Here is a 19,793-nt window from a genome sequence, read left to right as displayed (position 1 = left end):
TTTTTCCTTTCTAAGCTGCTACTATATCCTGGGCAAATATCTCTTTGATAGTTAGTACTGTAGAGCTCAATGGCATCTCCTCATAATAAATGCTTCCTGAGGGTCAGGCTCCACTTTCTCACTGCACTGACTTTTGTGACAAACAAATGTTGTTAAATTGAGCAAGGATGACTTGGAAGTCATAGAGCAATGACCCAGAGTCAAACCAATAGTCTCGTTTCTATATGGTGACATTCATCACGATGATTGGTGGTAGTGTGGTGCTCTTATTTATTAATGGCTGTGAAATAGAAAAATGATTCAAGAAAAATAAAAACAAGCTTTGTATCCATTCTGTAGTTAGAATTTGTCACCATGGGTTTCACGTTCATCTCTTCAACTAACACATCTCAAGTAACTTGTCCCTCAGCTCCAAGCCTCCCCCCTCCCATCTACCACTTTGTACTGTATTGTTGCTTGCTTGCATCATTTAAGACAGACAGTATTTGAATAAACTTGTTGAAATTATTCTCAATAGGGAAAGTAGTGTAAACTTTTAATGGTTGAATTAATAACTCTGGCAATTAAATGTAGAATGCTAAAAATAACATATGATGCATATAAAAATATCCAAAAGGAGGGAAAAGACCTCAAAGAACCCCCGGAGTCGAATCAATGGAAAGACACCAGTTTGGGGTTTGGAGTACTATCACTGGTCAAAATCTCCTATTAAGATAATAATTATTATAGAAAAAAAAATTTTTTTTTCAAATTTTGTTAATTTATAATTTTTAAATAATTTATAATTTAATAAATGTGTTTCAATAAATATCATTCTAAATTTTTCCCATTTTGATGTAGAGGCAGAGAGCAGGCAACCACAACATAGTTAAACCATAAACACAGCTGGATCTGATAAGATACAAAGGCAAAAGTAAGCAAGAACTTATCTTTAGAACCCAACGGAGGCCAGAACCATTTCATACTATTGGGCTTCTTCAGGGGAAGTGCTACAAAATGGTCAGTGCCATTACCAGCTCGTAAAAGATTGCACAACCGTCTAAAAAATGAGAGAACAATGATGTGAAGTAATGCATCATAGCAAATTCAAAGGATATCGTGAAAAATATAACACCATTTAAATGTTAAGAAATGAAAAGAAGCAGCGGACACGACTTACTTGTTACCAGTTGCCTTGGATTTGCTCTCCCGATGTCTGCAAAATGGCGTCTGTATTTAAAGAAGACGCTGACATCATAGCTGACCAATCAGCTGGCAGTGGGAGGCAGACGTCATCAAAACCGCCATATTTGTTTAAAATTAAATGCCCCAGTCTGGCGTAGAAAAAGACTAGGTTAGATTGCCAAATTCTTATAGAAAAACTGTGTGGGTGAGACAGATGAAAACAAGTGTTGTCCAACCTGCGTGATCATATATTTTGCTGGATTGTAATTGATCATTTAAAGAACCAAAGGGAATGAAAAAAACTCAAAAGCATTCCACTCAATTTGGTTGTTGAGTCCTGAGGGTTCTAAGGATTTTAATTTGAAAGTCCAATGTTGTTCTCGTTGTAGTAATACCCTGGCTTGATCACCACCTCTTGGCTGTTTGTGAATCGCATCAATGATAAAACACTTTAGATGTTCAAACTTGTGTTTAAATTCTATGTTTCAGCTTTGAGTCTTTTTAGATTTGAACGGTGTTCATTCAGTAGTTCATTATTCCCTTATTTCTGGTTAACAGTTGCACATCCGGGAGTGGGGGGGGGGGTTGTATATTGGACTGTTTTTTTCGAATTATATACAGTATATGGACAAAATACTGTATGGTTTACTTATTATATTGAGATTGGGGGGGGGGGGAGAGGTGAAAATGTTTTTCATGAATATTATTGAAAGATGATAGTGTTATTTTTCATGTAAATTATATGAATATCTGTATGCACTGATTTTAATTTAAAAATGAATAAAGATATTTAAAAAATAAAATAATGTAATATATTCACTTAAAAATTACACAGTTCAATTGCAAACAAAGAAGATGTTTATAAACACTGGAAAAGATAGGTCTAACATTATCTTAACTAAAAATTGCCCAGTGGAGGCCTTCATTTCACTTGCTTTCATGTTGCTTCAGGGGTAGAATTTCTTTCCATTCCTCTCAAATGCACTGTTTAATATCACTCCATGGTGGCTTAGTTTTATCTGACTGGCTATCAGAGGCTGGAACAAATAGTATGTTGGGTAAGCCAATTAATGGAAACGCTTTTAAAACAGAGAATGGTCAAGTTTCTGGAAACCTGTGGATTATAGGACTGGAGGCAACATGGATTCACTAGATTTAGGTCTTGTCAGACAAATCTGATCAATTTCTTTGACTGGGTGACCAGAGAATTGGATAGAGGATGTGGTGTATTTAGATTTTAGCAAAGTCTTTGATAGTGTTCCACATAGACATCTAATAAATAAACTGACTGCAATTGGGATGAGTCCCAAAGTGACGGGCTGGGTCAAAAGTTGGTTGAGTGGAAGGCGACAGAGGGTAGTGATCAATGGAGATCGCACTGAGGAAAGGGATGTTACCAGTGGTGTGCTTCAAGGTTCTGTTCTTGGGCCTATACTTTTTAACATTTTTATAAACAATATTGTTGAAGAGTTGTTGGGTAAGATTTGCCTTTTTGAGGATGATCCAAAATCTGCAATACAGTAAACATGATGGATGGTGTGGGTGATACGATCATTAGTCCCCCTTCTTGATAAAAATTCCCTTAATATAGAGCCAGGTGGTCAATCGCTTGCGGAAGCCAGTTGCTCCTGTTTTGCCAGTGGGTTGAGGGTGGGGTTTTGGGGGTGGGGGGGGGTTGGGATGGAGCGGTTGGGGGGTTGTGACTAGTAGGGATTTGGAGGGCTCCAGGCTATAAGAGTACAGGCCTGGACTCTCGCTGATATCTGAGATTTCTAGTTGGGTGTTACCATGTTACTCTGTATTGTGGCATTGTACTGAGAAAATAATTGTGTTCTCTCTACTCTGTGTATATCTTTCATGTTGGTGAATAAAAAAAGTTTATACTAAATATACTAATTCATTCTCTAGTAATATCTAAACTAGATTATTGTAATTCTCTATTAAAGGGTGCATGCTTAAAAGATATAAAGTGTCTTCAACTCATTCAAAATGCAGCGATAAAGATAATTTCAGACTCAAAAAAATTTGACCATGTTACTCCATTATTGCAAAAAGCTCACTGGTTGCCTATTACGCATAGGATAACATATAAAATTGCTCTTCTAGTTTTCAAGACTATACAAACTAACGCCCCAGCATTTATAGACAGGCTCCTGATTCTGTATGACTCTCCGAGAGTTCTTAGATCAACCTCACAGTCTACTCTTCATGTTCCCTCCTTGAAAATAATTGGAACTCGCCGTGCTCTTATTTTTTCTGTAACTGCTCCAATGACATGGAATTCTCTTCCCCTATATCTAAGACTGGAACGAGATTTGCAGAAATTCAAAAACAGTTTAAAGAGCTTTCTTTTTAAAGATGCTTTTAACTGAAAACACAATGTTTAACTAAAATATAATTTTAGCAGTTCTCTACTTTGACCCTATCTTTGCCACCAAACTCTTTCTTCTTATTCCTCTGTGTACTTCCCTTTTATGTTCTTTTTCTCTAAAATTGTATTTCTTCCCCTCTTCCCTATTGTTTCCTGTGACTTTAAAAAGTAGTTACCCTTGTATGTCCTGTAATGAATTATGTATATTATGTTACTTTTATTATTTGTACAATGCTTTGTACCTTTGGTTAAGCGTTTAATCAAACAAATGAATAAACTTGAAACTTGAATGACATGAAGAAAGACCTAGCGAAGCTTGAAGAATGGCCTGAAATGTGGCAGCCAAAATTTAATGCTAAGAAATGCAGGAAGACCTTAGAAACAAGATGGCAAATAAAGGCCAAATGGCCCATCCAGTTTGTACATCCGCAGTAACCATTATTTCTTCCTCTCTATGAAATCCCCACGTGCCTATCCCAAGCTTCCTTGAATTCAAATGGCAGATGCAATTTAATGTAGACAAATGCAAAGTGATGCACATTGGGATGAATAATCAAAACCATAGTTACCTGATGCTAGTGTCCATCTTAGGAATCAGCACCCAAGAAAAAAATCTGGGTATCACTGTAAACACTATGCTGAAATCTTCTGTCCAGTGTGTGGCAGTGACGAAGTAAACAGAATACTAGGAATTATTAGGAAAGGGGATAGTAAATAAGACCAAGAATATCATAATGCTTCTTTATTAATTCATAATGCAACCTCACCTCAAATATTGTATTCAGTTCAGGTTTCCCCTGGGAGAACGATATAGAAAATTGAATGCATGCATAAATAAATAAAGATATAGTAAAATCAGAAAAGGTTCAAAGAAGAACAATGATAAAGGAGATATGGAACACCTCTCATATAAGGAAAGGTTAAAGAGATTAGGGCTATTCTCTTTGCAAAAAGAGACAGCTAAGGGAGCATTTGATTGAGGTCTATAAAACCCTGAGTAATGTAGAATGGGAACAAGTGAATCCATTTGAATGAGTGAAAAAAAAAGTACAAAGACCAGGGGGCACTCAATCAAATTACAAGGAAATACTTTTTAAAATAAATAGGAGGCATTTTTTTTTTTTTTACTCAAATAATAGTTAAGCTCTGGAACTTCTTGTCAGAGTATGTGGTAAAAGCAGTTTAGCATATCTGGGTTTAAAAAGAGTTTGGACAAGTTCCTGGAGGAAATTTCCAATCTGCTTTTGAGATAGACATGGGGGAAACCACTGCTTGCCCTGGAATTAGTAGCATGGAATGTTGCTACTATTTGGATTTCTGCCAGGTACTTGCTACTTGGATTGGCGATTGTTAGAAACAGGATATTGGACTAGATGAACCATTGGTCTGACCCACTATGGCTATTCTTACGTTCTTAAGCTACTTATAGAGCTTTCTGATTATACATAAAATATAATTTTGTGCTGTACTTTACTTTCCAAATTGTCTTCACTAACATTCATGCATGGGTAAACATTGCCTTTCTAGGGGGCGCTAGTGAGCTTCGGGAGGAATGGCAGCTTGAATTTGAGCCTCTGCTATAAAATTAAGAATACGCTTTCTCAACGCTGCTTAATTTTCTCCTACTTGCTCGGCGCGTCAACTAGAGAGATTTCTTTATCGATATTCAGCGATGTCCGCATCTAAAAGTGGGAAACGCACGAAAATTGATCCTCCCTCTCCTTCAAAACCTCAGACCTCGAAATCGGAGGAAGTGCCGATGACTGTGCTCATAGAAGAGATTCGTGCGCTAAAAGATATGATTTCAGAGACTAACTCTAATATTGAAGATATTAAACAGGATATGGCTACTCTGAAAACAGATGTCCTACACTTTCGCACTCGTGTAGAGACAAAACAGCGTGTCACAGAGGACAACGTGAAAGATTTGCAGCGCCATCTTAAGCGCATGGCACAGCTGGAGACAGATCTGAACGAGGCGAATGATCGTGCCCGTAAAAGGAACATCCGTATCCTTGGTCTTTCGGAGGGTCGGGAGGGCCAAAATCTAATAAAATTTCTACAAGACACCATACCTACTTTACTCGATATCACCTTTACCCAGCCGCTCGAGATTGAAGCCGCTCACCACATCAACTCGCAGTGCACTCCACGTGAGAATTTTCCAAGACTGGTTATAATGAGCCTGCTTCGTTTTAACCAGACTCTTGAGATTATGCAGAAGGCAAAAATGAAGGCGCCGCTGAAATTTGAAGGACGGAATATTATGTTCGTTCCTGATTTGAGTAAGACCTCAGCGCGTCTCAGAAAACAGCTGCTTGAATACAGGCTTCGCCTCAAGGCACTCAACGCTCGCTTTGGAATCTTTTACCCTGCTCGTCTACGAGTTACGATCCAGAACCGCACTAAAGACTTCACCGATCCGAATCTGTTGGGTGACTATTTGGAAACCATTTCTCCTAGCACGATCGATGCCACATGACTACTTTATTGCTTTACAGCCTGTATTTCCATCGGGTCTTAAATACCCTGGATTTTACACTGCTCATTCACTTTTATTGCTAAGATATTTCCATTTTGATTATGCCTGCCTTCACTATTATTTTCTTGCCTACTGATATACTTTCTGTTTTCAGGACCACAAGTTATATTTGTTTTTTTTTTCATTGCTGCTTCCACTGTCTGTACTGTTACATGTGCTTTATTTTGCATTTCTATTCTCTTTCTGCCTTCAATATATTTTCACTCTTCCTAGATTCTCATTGTCTCATTTCAAATTAGATATTACTGATTATTACAAGACTCAATATATGTATTCAGTATGAATCTGCCATAATAAGCATAGGTTTGCTGTTGCTTGTTCATGTCTGCCTTTTTTCCCTCACTCACTGACCCGTTGGTCTATTCTCTGTGCATTATGTTTTTTTATTGCTACAGAGAATGTTTATTATACAGAAGTGCTGTTTTTGTTTTGATTATGAGTACAGTATTTGCATTTGACTCTAACCTCCTGTATGATGCCTCTTAAATGTATTTCACTGAATGTGAAAGGTTTGCATAACCCATTGAAAAAAATCAAAATATCTCAATATATTTCCCAGCTCCAACCGGACATTGTCCTCCTGCTAAAAACGCACCTTGATGCACCGGAAGCTTCTAAATTTAAATGTAGCTGGGCTTTACCTGCTATTTTTTCACCTGCTAAAGACAAGAAAAATGGAGTCCTTATATTAGTTAAGAAGCATCCAGATCTCATAGTCACTGATCAAGCCTGTGATACTGAGGGCAGATGGGTGAGAGCCACACTCTCTTTTCAACATTCGTCTTTAGCAATATTTAACAACTATGCTCCCAACAAAGACTGTCCTGTTTTTTTTCATGATCTGGCTAACAATGTTACTGCTATGGGTGAAATTCCTTCCCTCATAGGTGGAGATTTTAATCTAGTCATCGAACCTACCCTGGACAGGAAGTCTTCTGCCTCTCCTAAATCCTCTAAAGCTTGGCTGGCTCTCTCAGACATAATCCAACATCTGAACCTTGTTGACCCATGGAGAATTGCACATCCAGACACATCTCAATTTACCTTTTTTTCGTCACCACATTCTTCTTTGTCAAGAATTGATTTTTTTCTGCTATCTGCCTCATTACTGCCTTTTGTTACCAGTACACTTATACATCCTATTACAGTGTCTGATCACGCCATGATTAGTTTGGAGTTAAGTTCTCTTGGTCTTACTCCATTGAAACCTTGTTGGAGATTCGATTCCTCACTCCTGGAAGAACCTGAATTTGTGACACTTATCTCTGATAGCATTAAAGAATTTTTTTCTTTTCAACACTGTTGAACAAACTTGTTGGACTACTCTATGGGACACGCTCAAAGCATACTTGCATGGTATAATCATCTCTTATAAAGCTAACAAAAACAAAACATCTGCGCTTCTCCGTTCTTCCTTGGAATCTCAGATACGATCACTGGAAGCCCTCGTCTGCTCTGATCCGCACAATAAGACTTCTCTTGATCACCTGATGAAGTTACGCTTACAATACAATACCCTCCTAGCGAATTCAGCAGGAAAGACACTGTTTATGAGAGAGGCTACTTACTATGCTGAACATGACTCCTCTGGTCATCTATTGGCCAACTACCTCAAGTCGCAGACAGAACAAACATTTATCATATCTATTAAATCTGCTGACGATACTACCTTGACTGGTAGTTCTGATATATTGGCAAGATTTCAGGAATATTATCAGACATTATATACGTCACAATCTCCATCAGTCGCTGACATTGACACTTTTCACAACCATTTGGAAGGCCCTGAAATCACTGATGATGACAATACTTTATTTTGCTCACCTATCATTGAAACTGAACTTGCTGCAGCCTTATCTGATATGGCGAAATGGAAAACACCTGGCCCCGATGGCTTTCCGGTAGAGTTCTACCTGGCATTTCAATCTCTCCTTCTTAACCCGATGCTGAACCTATTTGAGTATTTGGTTTGAACTCAAATGGTCACCGGCTCTTTCACTGAAGCGGTCATAGTGGTTTTACCAAAACCTGGAAAAGATAAACAACAAGTTCAAAGCTACAGACCTCTCTCCATGATAAATGTGGATGTCAAGCTCTATGCTAAAATCCTTTCTGGCAGACTGCAAAGAATCCTTCCTAAGTTGATCTCAAACGAACAAACTGGATTTATGCTTGGTTGTCTTTCACATGACAACACCAGACTCTTCTTCAACATTCTTAAACGTGTAGAGACTCTAGACACACCTCATATTGCTCTTGGATTAGATGCCGAAAAGGCCTTTGATAGGGTGGAATGGAGCTTTCTCTTCCATGCCTTGCGAAGATTTGGTTTTTCTGAATCAGCCATTGCCATGATCAAGGTTTTGTATACTTCTCCATCCACTAGTATCTTGATTAATAACCAACTATCATCGCCTTTCCATCCTAGCCGAGAAACCCGTCAAGGCTGCCCCCTTTCACCATTGCTGTTTAACATCGCTCTGGAACCGCTTTTACTCTCTATTAAGAACAATAACCACATCAATGGCATACAGATGGGCTCAATGGTTGTCAAGTATTCGGCTTATGCTGATGATATATTACTCTATACTGTTCCAGCTTCTCTGCCTCATATTCTCCACACTATTTCAGATTATGCCCTTGTGTCAGGTTACAAACTTAACCAATCCAAATCAGAAATCATGCCTCTCAATCACCCTGAAGTCAAACATGATCTTCTACATTTTGATTTCACTTGGTCTGACTCTGTACTGAAATATTTGGGAATATTCTTTGCTCCTACGATTGACGAAACTATATCGCTTAATGTGACGAAACTAACTTCTCTTATTAAAGATCTTCCGTCACGTTGGACGCCTCTGCGCCTTACCTGGTGGGGAAGATTGAGCACTATAAAGATGATGATCGCTCCCAAGATAAACTACTTTTTGAACATGATCCCAATACTATTTCCTCTCTCTTTTTACTCCACTGGTGAAAAATCTCTCTCTGCGTTTTTGTGGGGGTCTAAACCTCCCAGAATTGCAATGCATAAGCTCAAAGCCAGCAAGGAATGTGGGGGTGTTAACTTCCCTGATTTTCACAAATACCACATAGCTTTCATCATGCAACAATCTTCTCTTTGGTTCCTGCCATCCTCTGATGCTTATGTACCAACATGGTTGTCCTGGGAAATGACTCGCTCATCTCTCCAACCTCTTCATCTTAGACCGTTTCAACATATTTCCAAGACTGCTAATCCCATACTACTCAGTGCAAAAACTGCTATTGGGCTGGTGGAGAAGTTCTTACCTCTCCCTTGGTCACTTACCATGTCTGCGCCTCTTTGGAATAATGTTGCTTTTAAAATACAGAATGAACCAGTTTGTTGGTCTGAATGGCTGAGCAGAAGCATTTTGACGGTTCAGTACTTGAAAAAGGATAACTCTTGGCTGACCTTTAATCAGCTACAACTTCGCTATGGTCTTCACGCCAACCAACACTTTCACTGGATCCAACTGATACATTGCCTATCATCTGCCATTCGACAGTCTCACTTCTCTAGTGACACACCGAGCTTGCTTACTCTGATCTCCTCCTTGCACATTTCCAAGGGTTATGCATATCGCTGGTATAAGTGGCTACAAAATGAACTTCAAAGCTGCCCAAATGGCACTGAGTACACCTGGGAATTTGATCTACAAATTCCTCCATTATTGGACTCTTGGAAATTGATATGGTTTTCTTTAACCCGGAATTCCTGCTCTTCATCATTAAAATAGTCTCTTTATTTTGTATTGCACAGGGCTATATGGACTCCCCATAAATTGTCACATTTTAAAAATAGCGAATCTGGACAATGTTGGTCTTGTACCAAGGACACTGGTACCTTTTTGCATCAGCTTTTCTATTGCCCACTGATTACTCCCTTTTGGCAATCTATTTGGAAATATATGTCTGAGTTGTTTAACATTACTGATTCTCTCACTCCTGCCATTGTCATCCTTGGATCTCACCAACTTTTCACTGCTCTGAGCCCTGGTGACTCGAAACTTTTCACTCTGTTATTACAATTAGCTATCAAATTAATATTGCAAAACTGGAAAAATGTTTCATTGGTGACTTACTCTATGTGGTGGAATAAAGTTTGTGTTATTGCCAAATATGAACGTGCTGCGGCCCTTAAAAATAAGGCATTGCGCTCTTTTGAACGCACTTGGAATTTATTATTGGATGTTTCTGTATCATCTCCTATCTGACTAGATGTCTCCTTCATACATAGGGGTATTCTCATTTATGTAGACAATTCATGCCTTTCTATATTTGTATTCTTATACTGGCGGATGCCCTACTGTACGCTTGAACTTTGATGGTCCTTTTTGCACTTCTGTATGTATTTTTTCTATATTGTTCTTGTACAATGTTACCCTTGTATCTTTTTGAAATAATAAAACTTTATTGAACTTAAAAAAAAAAAAACATTGCCTTTCTTAAAATCCTCTTCATTTCTCTGAAACATTTTAATCTTTAAAACTTTCAGATCTACATGGTAATTTTCTACATTAGCAAGTAATTCCTTACAAGTGAAACAGATTGATATTTCATTTAAATATACTAGTACCAAACATGACCACTGTTACTAATGTTTTTCTGGAATATAAAAACATGATGACAGATAAAGGCCAAATTGCCCATCTAAACTAAACTAAACTAAACTAAACCTTGGGTTTGTATACCGCATCATCTCTACATTCGCAAAGCTTGACACGGTTAACAAGGGTTAGGGTAGAAAGGAACTCCAGTGAAAGGAAGAGACAAAATGAAGAGAAAATTTAGGACAGAGTAACCAGAGAGAGGTAGAGTTACATTTTTGAAAATAACCAGGTTTTCAGATGTTTACGGAAGATTTAGAGGGAGCTCAGATTCCTAAGAGGGGAGGTAAGATTGTTCCAGAGCTCAGTGATTCTGAAAAGGAGGGAGGAACCTAGTTTTCCTACAAGGGAAACACCTTTTCGAGAGGGAAAGGAAAGTTTCAGTTTTTGGGTAGATCTGGTGGAATTGGGGTTAGAGGAATTCCAAGAAAGAGGAATAAAAGCGGGGAGAATGCCGTGTAGGATCTTGAAAGTAAGGCAGGCACATTTGAAGTGGACTCTGGAGATTATCGGGAGCCAGTGGAGCTTGGACAAAAGTGATGAGACGTGGTTGAATCTGCTTTTTGCGAAGATAAGCTTAGCAGCGGCATTTTGAATCCGCTGGAGTCTTTGAAGGTTTTTCTTTGTTAGGCTTAGGTAGATAGAGTTGCAATAGTCCAGTCTGGAAAGGATGGTGGATTGGACAAGGACGGCAAAGTGTTTTTGATGGAAACAGGTTCTCACTTTCTTTAGCATGTGAAGGCTGAAGAAACATTTTTTTATTAGGGAGTTGAGGTGATCGTTGATGGAAAGTGTAGAGTCAATGATGACTCCCAGAATTTTACTTGAGTATTCAAGATGCAGGGTGGGGCCAGAGGACAGTGGGATGGAGGTGGGCAGTTGGTCCAGTTTTGGGCCGAGTCAGAGAAGTTTTGTTTTGGATTCGTTCAGTTTCATCTGCATAGTGTGGGCCCAGGATTGAAGGTTCAATATACATGAGGATATGTTCGCAGAGAGATTGGTGAGGTTCTGGTCGGTCTCGAGAAGAACAAAGATGTCATCTGCGTAAGTGTAAAGTGTTTCAAGTGGGGAGAGATGGAGGAGTTTAAGGGAGGACTTGTAAATTTTGAAGAGGATAGGAGAGAGAGGTGAGCCTTGTGGGACACCACATATCGGGTTCCAGGGGGAGGAAGAAGTGCCCTTCATGTTGACTGTGTAGGGGCGGGAGCGTAAGAACTTCGAGAACCAGTCAAGGACTGTGGAGTTAATGCCTATCTCGGTGAGTTGGTAAATTAGGATATCATGATGGACGACATCAAAAGCTGCAGAGAGATCGAATTGAAGAAGGACGGCGAACTTGTTGCGAGAATGAAGCTGTTGAACTTTTGAGATTAAGGAGGTCAGAAGGGATTCGGTGCTGAAGTTGGGATGGAAGCCGTATTGGTAGGATAGAAGAATGGTGAATTTTTCAAGGTAGGAAGATAGTTGAGTGGATATGATGGATTCTAGCATCTTAGTAAGGAGAGGAATGTTTGCTATTGGACGATAGCTGGATGGTGTGGAGGGGTCTAGATCAGGTTTTTTCATTAGTGGGGTTAAGGAGATATGGGGAGAATAGACCCGAATGGAGGGCGGAATTTATGAGAATGGTAAGAGATGAGATGGCCTGAGGGGGTGTGTTCTCGTAAAGGTAGGCGGGGAATGGATCCAAGGTACAGTTGCAGGATTTCAATTTGAGGCAGAGATTATGGACCAGGGATTCAGAAACTAGTCTGCCCATCCACAGTAACCATTATCTCTTTCTCTCAGAAAGATCCCACATGCCTATCCCAGGCCCTCTTGAATTCAGACACAGTCGCTGTCTCTACCACCTCTTCTGGGAAACTGTTCCATGCATCTACCACCCTTTCTGTAAAATAGTATTTCCTTAGATTACTCTGGAGCCTGTTGCCTCTTAACTTCATCCTATGCCCTCTCATTGCAGAGTTTCCTTTCAAATGAGAGACTTGACTCATGTACATTTATATTATGTAGGTATTTAAATGTCTTATCATATCTCCCTTATCCCGCCTTTCCTCCAAAGTATACAGCTTGAGATCTTTAAGTCTGTCCCCATATGCCTTATGGCGAAGACCACACACCATTTTAGTAGCTTTCCTCTGGACTGATTCTATCCTTTTTATATCTTTTTGAAGGTGTGGCCTCCAGAATTGTACACAATATTCTAAATGAGGTCTCACTAGAGTCTTATACAGGGGCATCAATACTTCCTTTTTCCAATTGGCCATACCTCTTCCTATGCACCCTAGCATCCTTCTAGCTTTCGCCGTCACCTTTTCAACCTGTTTGGCCACTTTAAAATCATCACATACAATTACACCCAAATCCTACTCTTCTGTCGTGCACATAAGTTCTTCACCCCCTAAACTGTACAGTTCCCTTAGAGTTTTGTAGGCTAAATACCTGACCTTGCATTTCTTAGCCTTACATTTTAGCTGCCAAATTTCAGACTATTCTTCAAGCTTCGCCAGGTCTTTCTTTTTTTTAATGAAAAGTATAAACAATTGTCACAACCAAAACATAACATAGTGATTAAAGCGTTTACAAATGTAACAGGTAACAGTACAATGTATATGATAAAGAAAAACAGCAGAATCAAGATCTAAAGAAACTATGAAGACAAGAGAACAGAAGCATCCAACCATAGAAACATAGAAATTGACGGCAGAAAAGGGCCATAGCCCATCGAGTCTGCCCATACCAATGACCCACTCCCTGACTTTTACTCCCCTATAGATCCCACGTGAATATCCCATTTTCTCTTAAAATCTGACACGTTGTTGGCCTCAATCACCTGCTGAGGCAGCTCGTTCCAATGATCGACCACCCTTTCGGTGAAGAAGTACTTCCTAGCATCACCTTGAAATTTCCCTCCCCTGATTTTCAGCGAGTGTCCTCTGGTTACTGAGGGCCCTGTAAGACTGAAGATATCATCTTTCACCTCTATACGCCCCGTGATATACTTAAAGGTCTCAATCATGTCCCCCCTCTCTCTTCGCTCCTCCAGTGAGTACATCCGCAGTTTCTTTAGCCTTTCTTCATACGTGAGATCCCTGAGCCCCAAGACCATCCTGGTAGCCATTCGCTGAACTGACTCAATTCTCAACACATCTTTCCGATAGTGTGGTCTCCAGAATTGAACACAATACTCGAGATGAGGTCTCACCATGGATCTGTATAGTGGCATTATGACTTCAGGTTTTCTGCTGACAAAACCCCTACGGATGCAGCCCATCATTTGTCTTGCCCTGGATGAAGCCTTCTCCACCTGATTGGCAGCCTTCATATCATCGCTAATGATCACTCCTAAATCACGTTCCACCGTGGTCCTGGACAAGGTTTCACCATTTAGTGTGTAAGTTCTGTGTGGATTTTTTTTGCCTAGGTGCATTACTTTACATTTTTTAGCATTGAAGCCTAGCTGCCAAGTTGATGACCACTGTTCCAGCTGCCGTAGGTCCTGCGTCATAAAGTCCGGAACACTGCTTTTGCCTACTATGTTGCATAGTTTGGCGTCGTCTGCAAACAGTGATACTTTTCCTCTAAGCCCTTGGGTCAAATCTCCTATGAATAAATTGAATAGAATCGGCCCTAAGACGGAGCCCTAAGGTACTCCACTCGTCACTGCTGACGTTTTGGAGGGGGTACCATTTACCATCACCCTTTGAAGCCTACCATCTAGCCAATCCTTTACCCATGTAGTGAATGTATCCCCTAATCCCATCGATTTTAGTTTGTTCAACAGCCTGCGGTGTGGGACGCTATCAAAAGCTTTGCTGAAGTCCAAATATATCACATCCAGGGACTCCCCGGCATCCAGATGACTGGTCACCCAGTCAAAGAAGTCAATCAGATTTGATTGGCAAGACCTTCCCCTGGTAAATCCGTGTTGGTGTGGATCACGTAAATTTTCTTCGTCTAGAATTTTGTCGAGTTTCTGTTTGATCAGTGTTTCCATGAGTTTGCACACTATGGATGTAAGACTCACCGGTCTGTAATTTTCTGTCTCTGTTCTGCAGCCCTTTTTGTGGAGTGGAATTACGTTAGCTGTTTTCCAGTCTAGGGGTACTTTTCCTGTGCGCATGGAAAGATTGAAGAGCACGGATAGTGGTTCAGCCAGAACTTCACTCAGCTCTCTGAGTACCCTGGGGTGTAGATTGTCAGGTCCCATGGCTTTGTCTACTTTGAATCTTGAAAGTTCGTGGTAGACGCTACTGGGTGTAAACTCGTAATCATGAAACAGGTCATTTTGGCTGTCTCTTATCTGTAGTTGTGGACCAGCTCCCGGTGCTTCACAGGTGAATTCTGAGCAGAAGTATTCGTTTAGCAGTTCTGCCTTGGTATTATCAGATTCTGCGTAGTTTCCGTCTGATTGCCTAAGGCGTACTATCCCATCTTTGTTTCTCTTCCTGTCGCTAATGTACCTGAAGAAGGATTTGTCCCCTTTTTTAATATTCCTTGCTAGATCTTCCTCTGTTCGAAGTTTGGCTTCCCTGACTGCCTTTTTGACAGCCTTAGATCTGGCCAGATAGTCTTCTTTTGCCTCCCTTTTCCCAAGATGTTTGTAGGTGATAAATGCTTCTTTTTTCTTTTTAATGAGGTCCGAAATTTCCTTGCTGAACCATTGTGGTTTTTGTTTCTCCGGCGTTTGCTTACTGTATTTATATAGCGGCTAGATGCTTCGTTCAGGATGGATTTTAGATTTGACCACATAGTTTCCGGATTGTCAGTTTCTGCATGGTTTTGCAGCTCCTGATGGACAAAGTCTCTCATGTGGTCGAAATCTGCGCCCCTAAAGTTGAGGACCCTCGTTGCTGTGTTTGATTTAGAGAATCCTTTCCTGAGGTTGAGCCATACCATGTTGTGGTCACTGGAAGCCAGCGTGTCTCACACTGATACTTCCGAGACACTGTCTCCATTTGTGAGTACCAGGTCCAGTATTGCCTTTTCCCTGGTGGGCTCTAATACCATTTGTTTGAGTTGTGTACCCTTAATGGAGGTTAATATTCTTCTGCTACCACTCGTAGTCGCGGAGAGGGTGTTCCAGTCTGCGTCTGGCATGTTGAAGTCCCCTAACAGTACTGTGTCACCACGCAAAGTGATGTTCTCTATGTCCTCAATCAATTCCTTGTCTTTGTCTTCCTGTTGTCTCGGAGGCCTGTATACCACACCGAGGTAAAGGCATTTTTCATTCCCTCTGGCCAGGTTTACCCAAAGTGATTCCCCTGTGTATCTAACCTCTGTGATCCTGGTAGTTTTGATATTATCCTTAGTGTATAGTGCTACCCCCCCTCCTAATTTGCCCTCTCTGTCCCGACGAAGTAGATTGTAGCCTGGTATAACCATATCCCACCCATGCGAGTCCGTGAACCAGGTCTCGGATATCGCTACTATGTCAAGGTCAGCTTTCCTTATCTCTGTTTCTAGTTCCAGGATTTTGTTGCCCAAGCTGTGTGTTAGAGAATGACACGGTGGTGGTTTACCCGCGGCCACCGCATTTTAGCCGCGGGTCACCCGCCGAAAACGGGGAAGAAAACTAGCAGTCGCTGCGGCGACGGGGACAAGGCCATTCACCGCCCGCGGGGCGGTGAATGGTCTTGTCCCCGCAGTGAGGCATGAAGGATCGCGCGGTCCCCGCAGCTCACACCCGCCTGCCCAATCGATTCTAGTGTTTAGCCAGCTCTCTCCCTTCTCCTCACCTTAGTTTGTAGATTTTCTTTTTCGGCGACCCGCACGCTATCAGAGAGCCGCGCACCCGCTGCTGCTCAGTTTCGATCTTCTGCTCTGACGCAACCGGAAACAGGAAGTTGCAGCAGAGCAGAAGATTGAACACTGAGCAGCCGCGCGTGCGCGGCTCTTTGGGAAAGCGTGCAGGTCGCCGAAAAAGAAAACCTATAAACTAAGGTGAGGAGAAGGGAGAGAGCTGGCTAAACACTAGGATCGATTGGGCAGGCAGGTAGTGGCTGCGGGGACCGTGCAATCGCTAGTGTTCCCGGCTCAAATTGGAAGGAGGGAGTGAAAGGGAAAAGGATTCTGGGCCAAGGGGATGAAGTCGGAAAGAAAAACCCACAGCAGGAAAGAAAGGGAAGGACTGGCAGGTGAGCCAGATGCTAGAAGCAGGGGGGGGGGGGGGAAGAAAGAGGGAAAAAAGCTAGATGGGGTTGAAAAGAAGAGACACACTGGTATGGAAGAGGAAGATAGGGGAAATCTGGACACAGGAAGGTAACAGAAAGAGGGGAAATTATGTGCATGGGGCATAGGGACAGAGACATAAAGGGGACATGCCATGGGGATGGTATATGGACACAGGGGGGGCAATGACAGATACATAGGGGAGATATTAGAAATGGAGAAAATAGGAGCACAGAAGCGAGATGGTTTGTGGGGATGGGACAGGGACCGAGCTTGCAGGCTCCAGTGGCTTGCACAAATTACATTGTAACGTGCCATGAAAATAAGAGGAAGGAAGGTAGATAGGCCACGCGAGAGGAGCTGAAGGGTAGTAGAAAGGAACAGATGGTAAAGGAGGGAGGGAAGGGTGGTGGTGGAAAGGAATAGAACAGACATTGAAGGAGGGTGGAGAGGAACAGACCCCCAAGGGAAATGTGGAAGACAGAGTGGGAAGAAGACAGATGCCAGACTATGCGGGAGCGGAGGGAAGAAGATGGGTGCTAGACCAATTGGGGGGGGGGGGTTAAGGGAGAGGCACAGTAACAGCAAATGGAAGACGCAGAGAGAAGACACACAGTGGATGGAAGGAATTCAATGAGAAGATGTGGAAAGCAGAAACCAGACAACAAAGGTAGAAAAAAAAATTATATTTATTTATTTATTTTTTGCTTTAGGATAAAATAGTATATTAGTTGTGTTGATAAAAATTTATAAACAAAGCCCTGCCAGCTGAACATCTCTTTCTCTAGTTCAGCAGCAGGAACTTTGATTTATAAGAAAGGAATAAGCTAAATATTACAGTACTAAGGCTTATATGGATGCAGCGGGGACGGGGCGGTGAATGGGATGGCAGTGGCGGTGACGGGGCGGTGAAAGGGATGGCGGTGACGGTGACGGGGCGGTGAAGGGAACGGCGGTGACGGAGCGGTGCAGAGGATGGTGGGCCGGTGACGGGGCGGTGACGGGGACAGATTTTTTCCCCGTGTCATTCTCTACTGTGTGCATTAACATACATTGCTCTCCAAATTTGTGATGAGATGCCTATCCCTGTTAGTGTGACTCCTGTTTTTTTGTGTATACTATGGGCACTTACCTTAGGCTCAGAGGTGTGGGTTTTACTTGATTCCCCAGGGCGGATCTTTGCTGCTCTGGTATGTATGTATGTATGAACCCTCCCCCAACTTACCTAGTTTAAAGCCTTCCGAAGTAGGCGTGCTAGTCGATGTCCAAAAACTTTCTTGCCTCTCTTTGTTAGGTGTAGTCCGTCAGGTCCCTGTAGTCCTTGTAGCTAAGGTTCACTGATAACAAGAGACGATGGATCAGATGATAGAGGTCCACTGAGATGTCAGCTACTGCAGGAACAGATCAAGTGCCATTCCATGCCATCTCCTGTAATTGAATGCTGCTCAAAATATTTTGTGTGAAGAGACCTTCATAAATAACACCCAAACCATATATACAGCTGTGCATTCAGCTGTCAAAGGCTGGATATAATTTTTAATCATAGGTTCTCTCCAAATATATGTACTTGATTCAAGTCATGTGTATGGTTGAGGTTTATAAAATACTGAGTGGAGTGGAAAGGGTAGATGTAAATCGCTTGTTCACCCTTTCCGAAAATATTAGGACTAGAGGGCATGTGATGAAGCAACTAAGTAGTAGATTTAAAACAAACCAGAGAAAATATTTCCTCACCCAATGTGTATTTAAACTCTGAGAATTTGGTGAAATCAGCTTAGCAGGGTTTAAAAAAGACATGGATAATTTCCTAAAAGAGAAGCCCATAGGCCATTATTTGAATCTAGTGAAATTCCTAGGGTAAACAGCCTAAAATCAGTTTTACTACTTGGGATCTAGCTAGGTATTTGGGACCTGGATTGGCCACTGTTGGAAACAGGATACTGGGCTAGATGGTCTATTGGTCTGACCTAGTAGGACAATTCTTATGTTCTTAACACTATATAGGGAACAGTTCTATAAGTGAGCCCCTTCTATTAGGCTTTTTTGATGCTACACATTGAGAACCTGTTTTATACAAGCATCTGGGCACTCAGACTCTGTTACAGGATACTAATGTGTAGGCCTATTATCAGCCTGAAGTTACACCAGCCATAGACTTGGGGCTCCTTTTACTAAGGTGCGCTAGCATTTTTGGCGCACGCGCAAGATTAGCACGTGCTAGCTGAAAAAACCGCTAGCGTGCCTTTGTAAAAGGAGCCCTTGGTCTAACTGCAGTTGAGTAGATGCAGCAGGGATATGGGTAACTTACAGTATTCTGATCCCCACCCATGCATACAAGCCCCTCACGTTTCCATAAGAACATAAGAATATAAGCAGTGCCTCCGCCGGGTCAGACCATAGGTCCATCCTGCCCAGCAGTCCGCTCCCGCGGCGGCCCAAACAGGTCACGACCTGTCTGAATCACCAGAAGGGGCTCCATTGCCACCTTGGTTTCTCATTGAAGTCCTATCTTCCCATCGAAGTCCTAACCCTCCGGTCTTGCACATGCACGACCTGGTTGGGTTTCTATACTTATTACCTGGTTAGCTTTCTATACTTGTGTTACATCCCAGCTCCTCCCTCAGTATCCCACGATCCCTTTATCCCTCAGAAATCCGTCCAATCCCTGTTTGAATCCCTGTACCGTACTCTGCCTGATCACTTCTTCCGGTAGCGCATTCCAAGTGTCCACGACCCTTTGTGAGAAAAAAAACTTCCTTGCATTTGTTTTGAACCTATCTCCCTTCAGTTTCTCCGAATGCCCCCTCGTACCTGTTGTCCCCTTCAGCCTGAAGAATCTGTCCCTATCCACCCTCTCTATGCCCCTCATGATCTTGAAGGTCTCTATCATATCTCCCCTGAGCCTCCTTTTTTC

The 19,793-nt window shown here is 41.7% G+C and overlaps 1 protein-coding gene across 1 annotated transcript in view; it reads left to right on the top strand.

Annotated features, from left to right (window-relative positions):
* The window catches only part of SNX24 (sorting nexin 24), a 221,486-nt gene that overhangs the window by 182,366 nt on the left and 19,327 nt on the right, over positions 1-19,793 (top strand). The gene's annotated exons all lie outside the window — the stretch shown is intronic.

Source organism: Geotrypetes seraphini, chromosome 1 (genome assembly GCF_902459505.1).
Source record: "Geotrypetes seraphini chromosome 1, aGeoSer1.1, whole genome shotgun sequence".
NCBI lineage: Eukaryota > Metazoa > Chordata > Amphibia > Gymnophiona > Dermophiidae > Geotrypetes > Geotrypetes seraphini.
The sequence above is the reverse complement of the archived record's forward strand: the minus strand, read 5'-3'. Positions and strand labels throughout refer to the sequence as shown.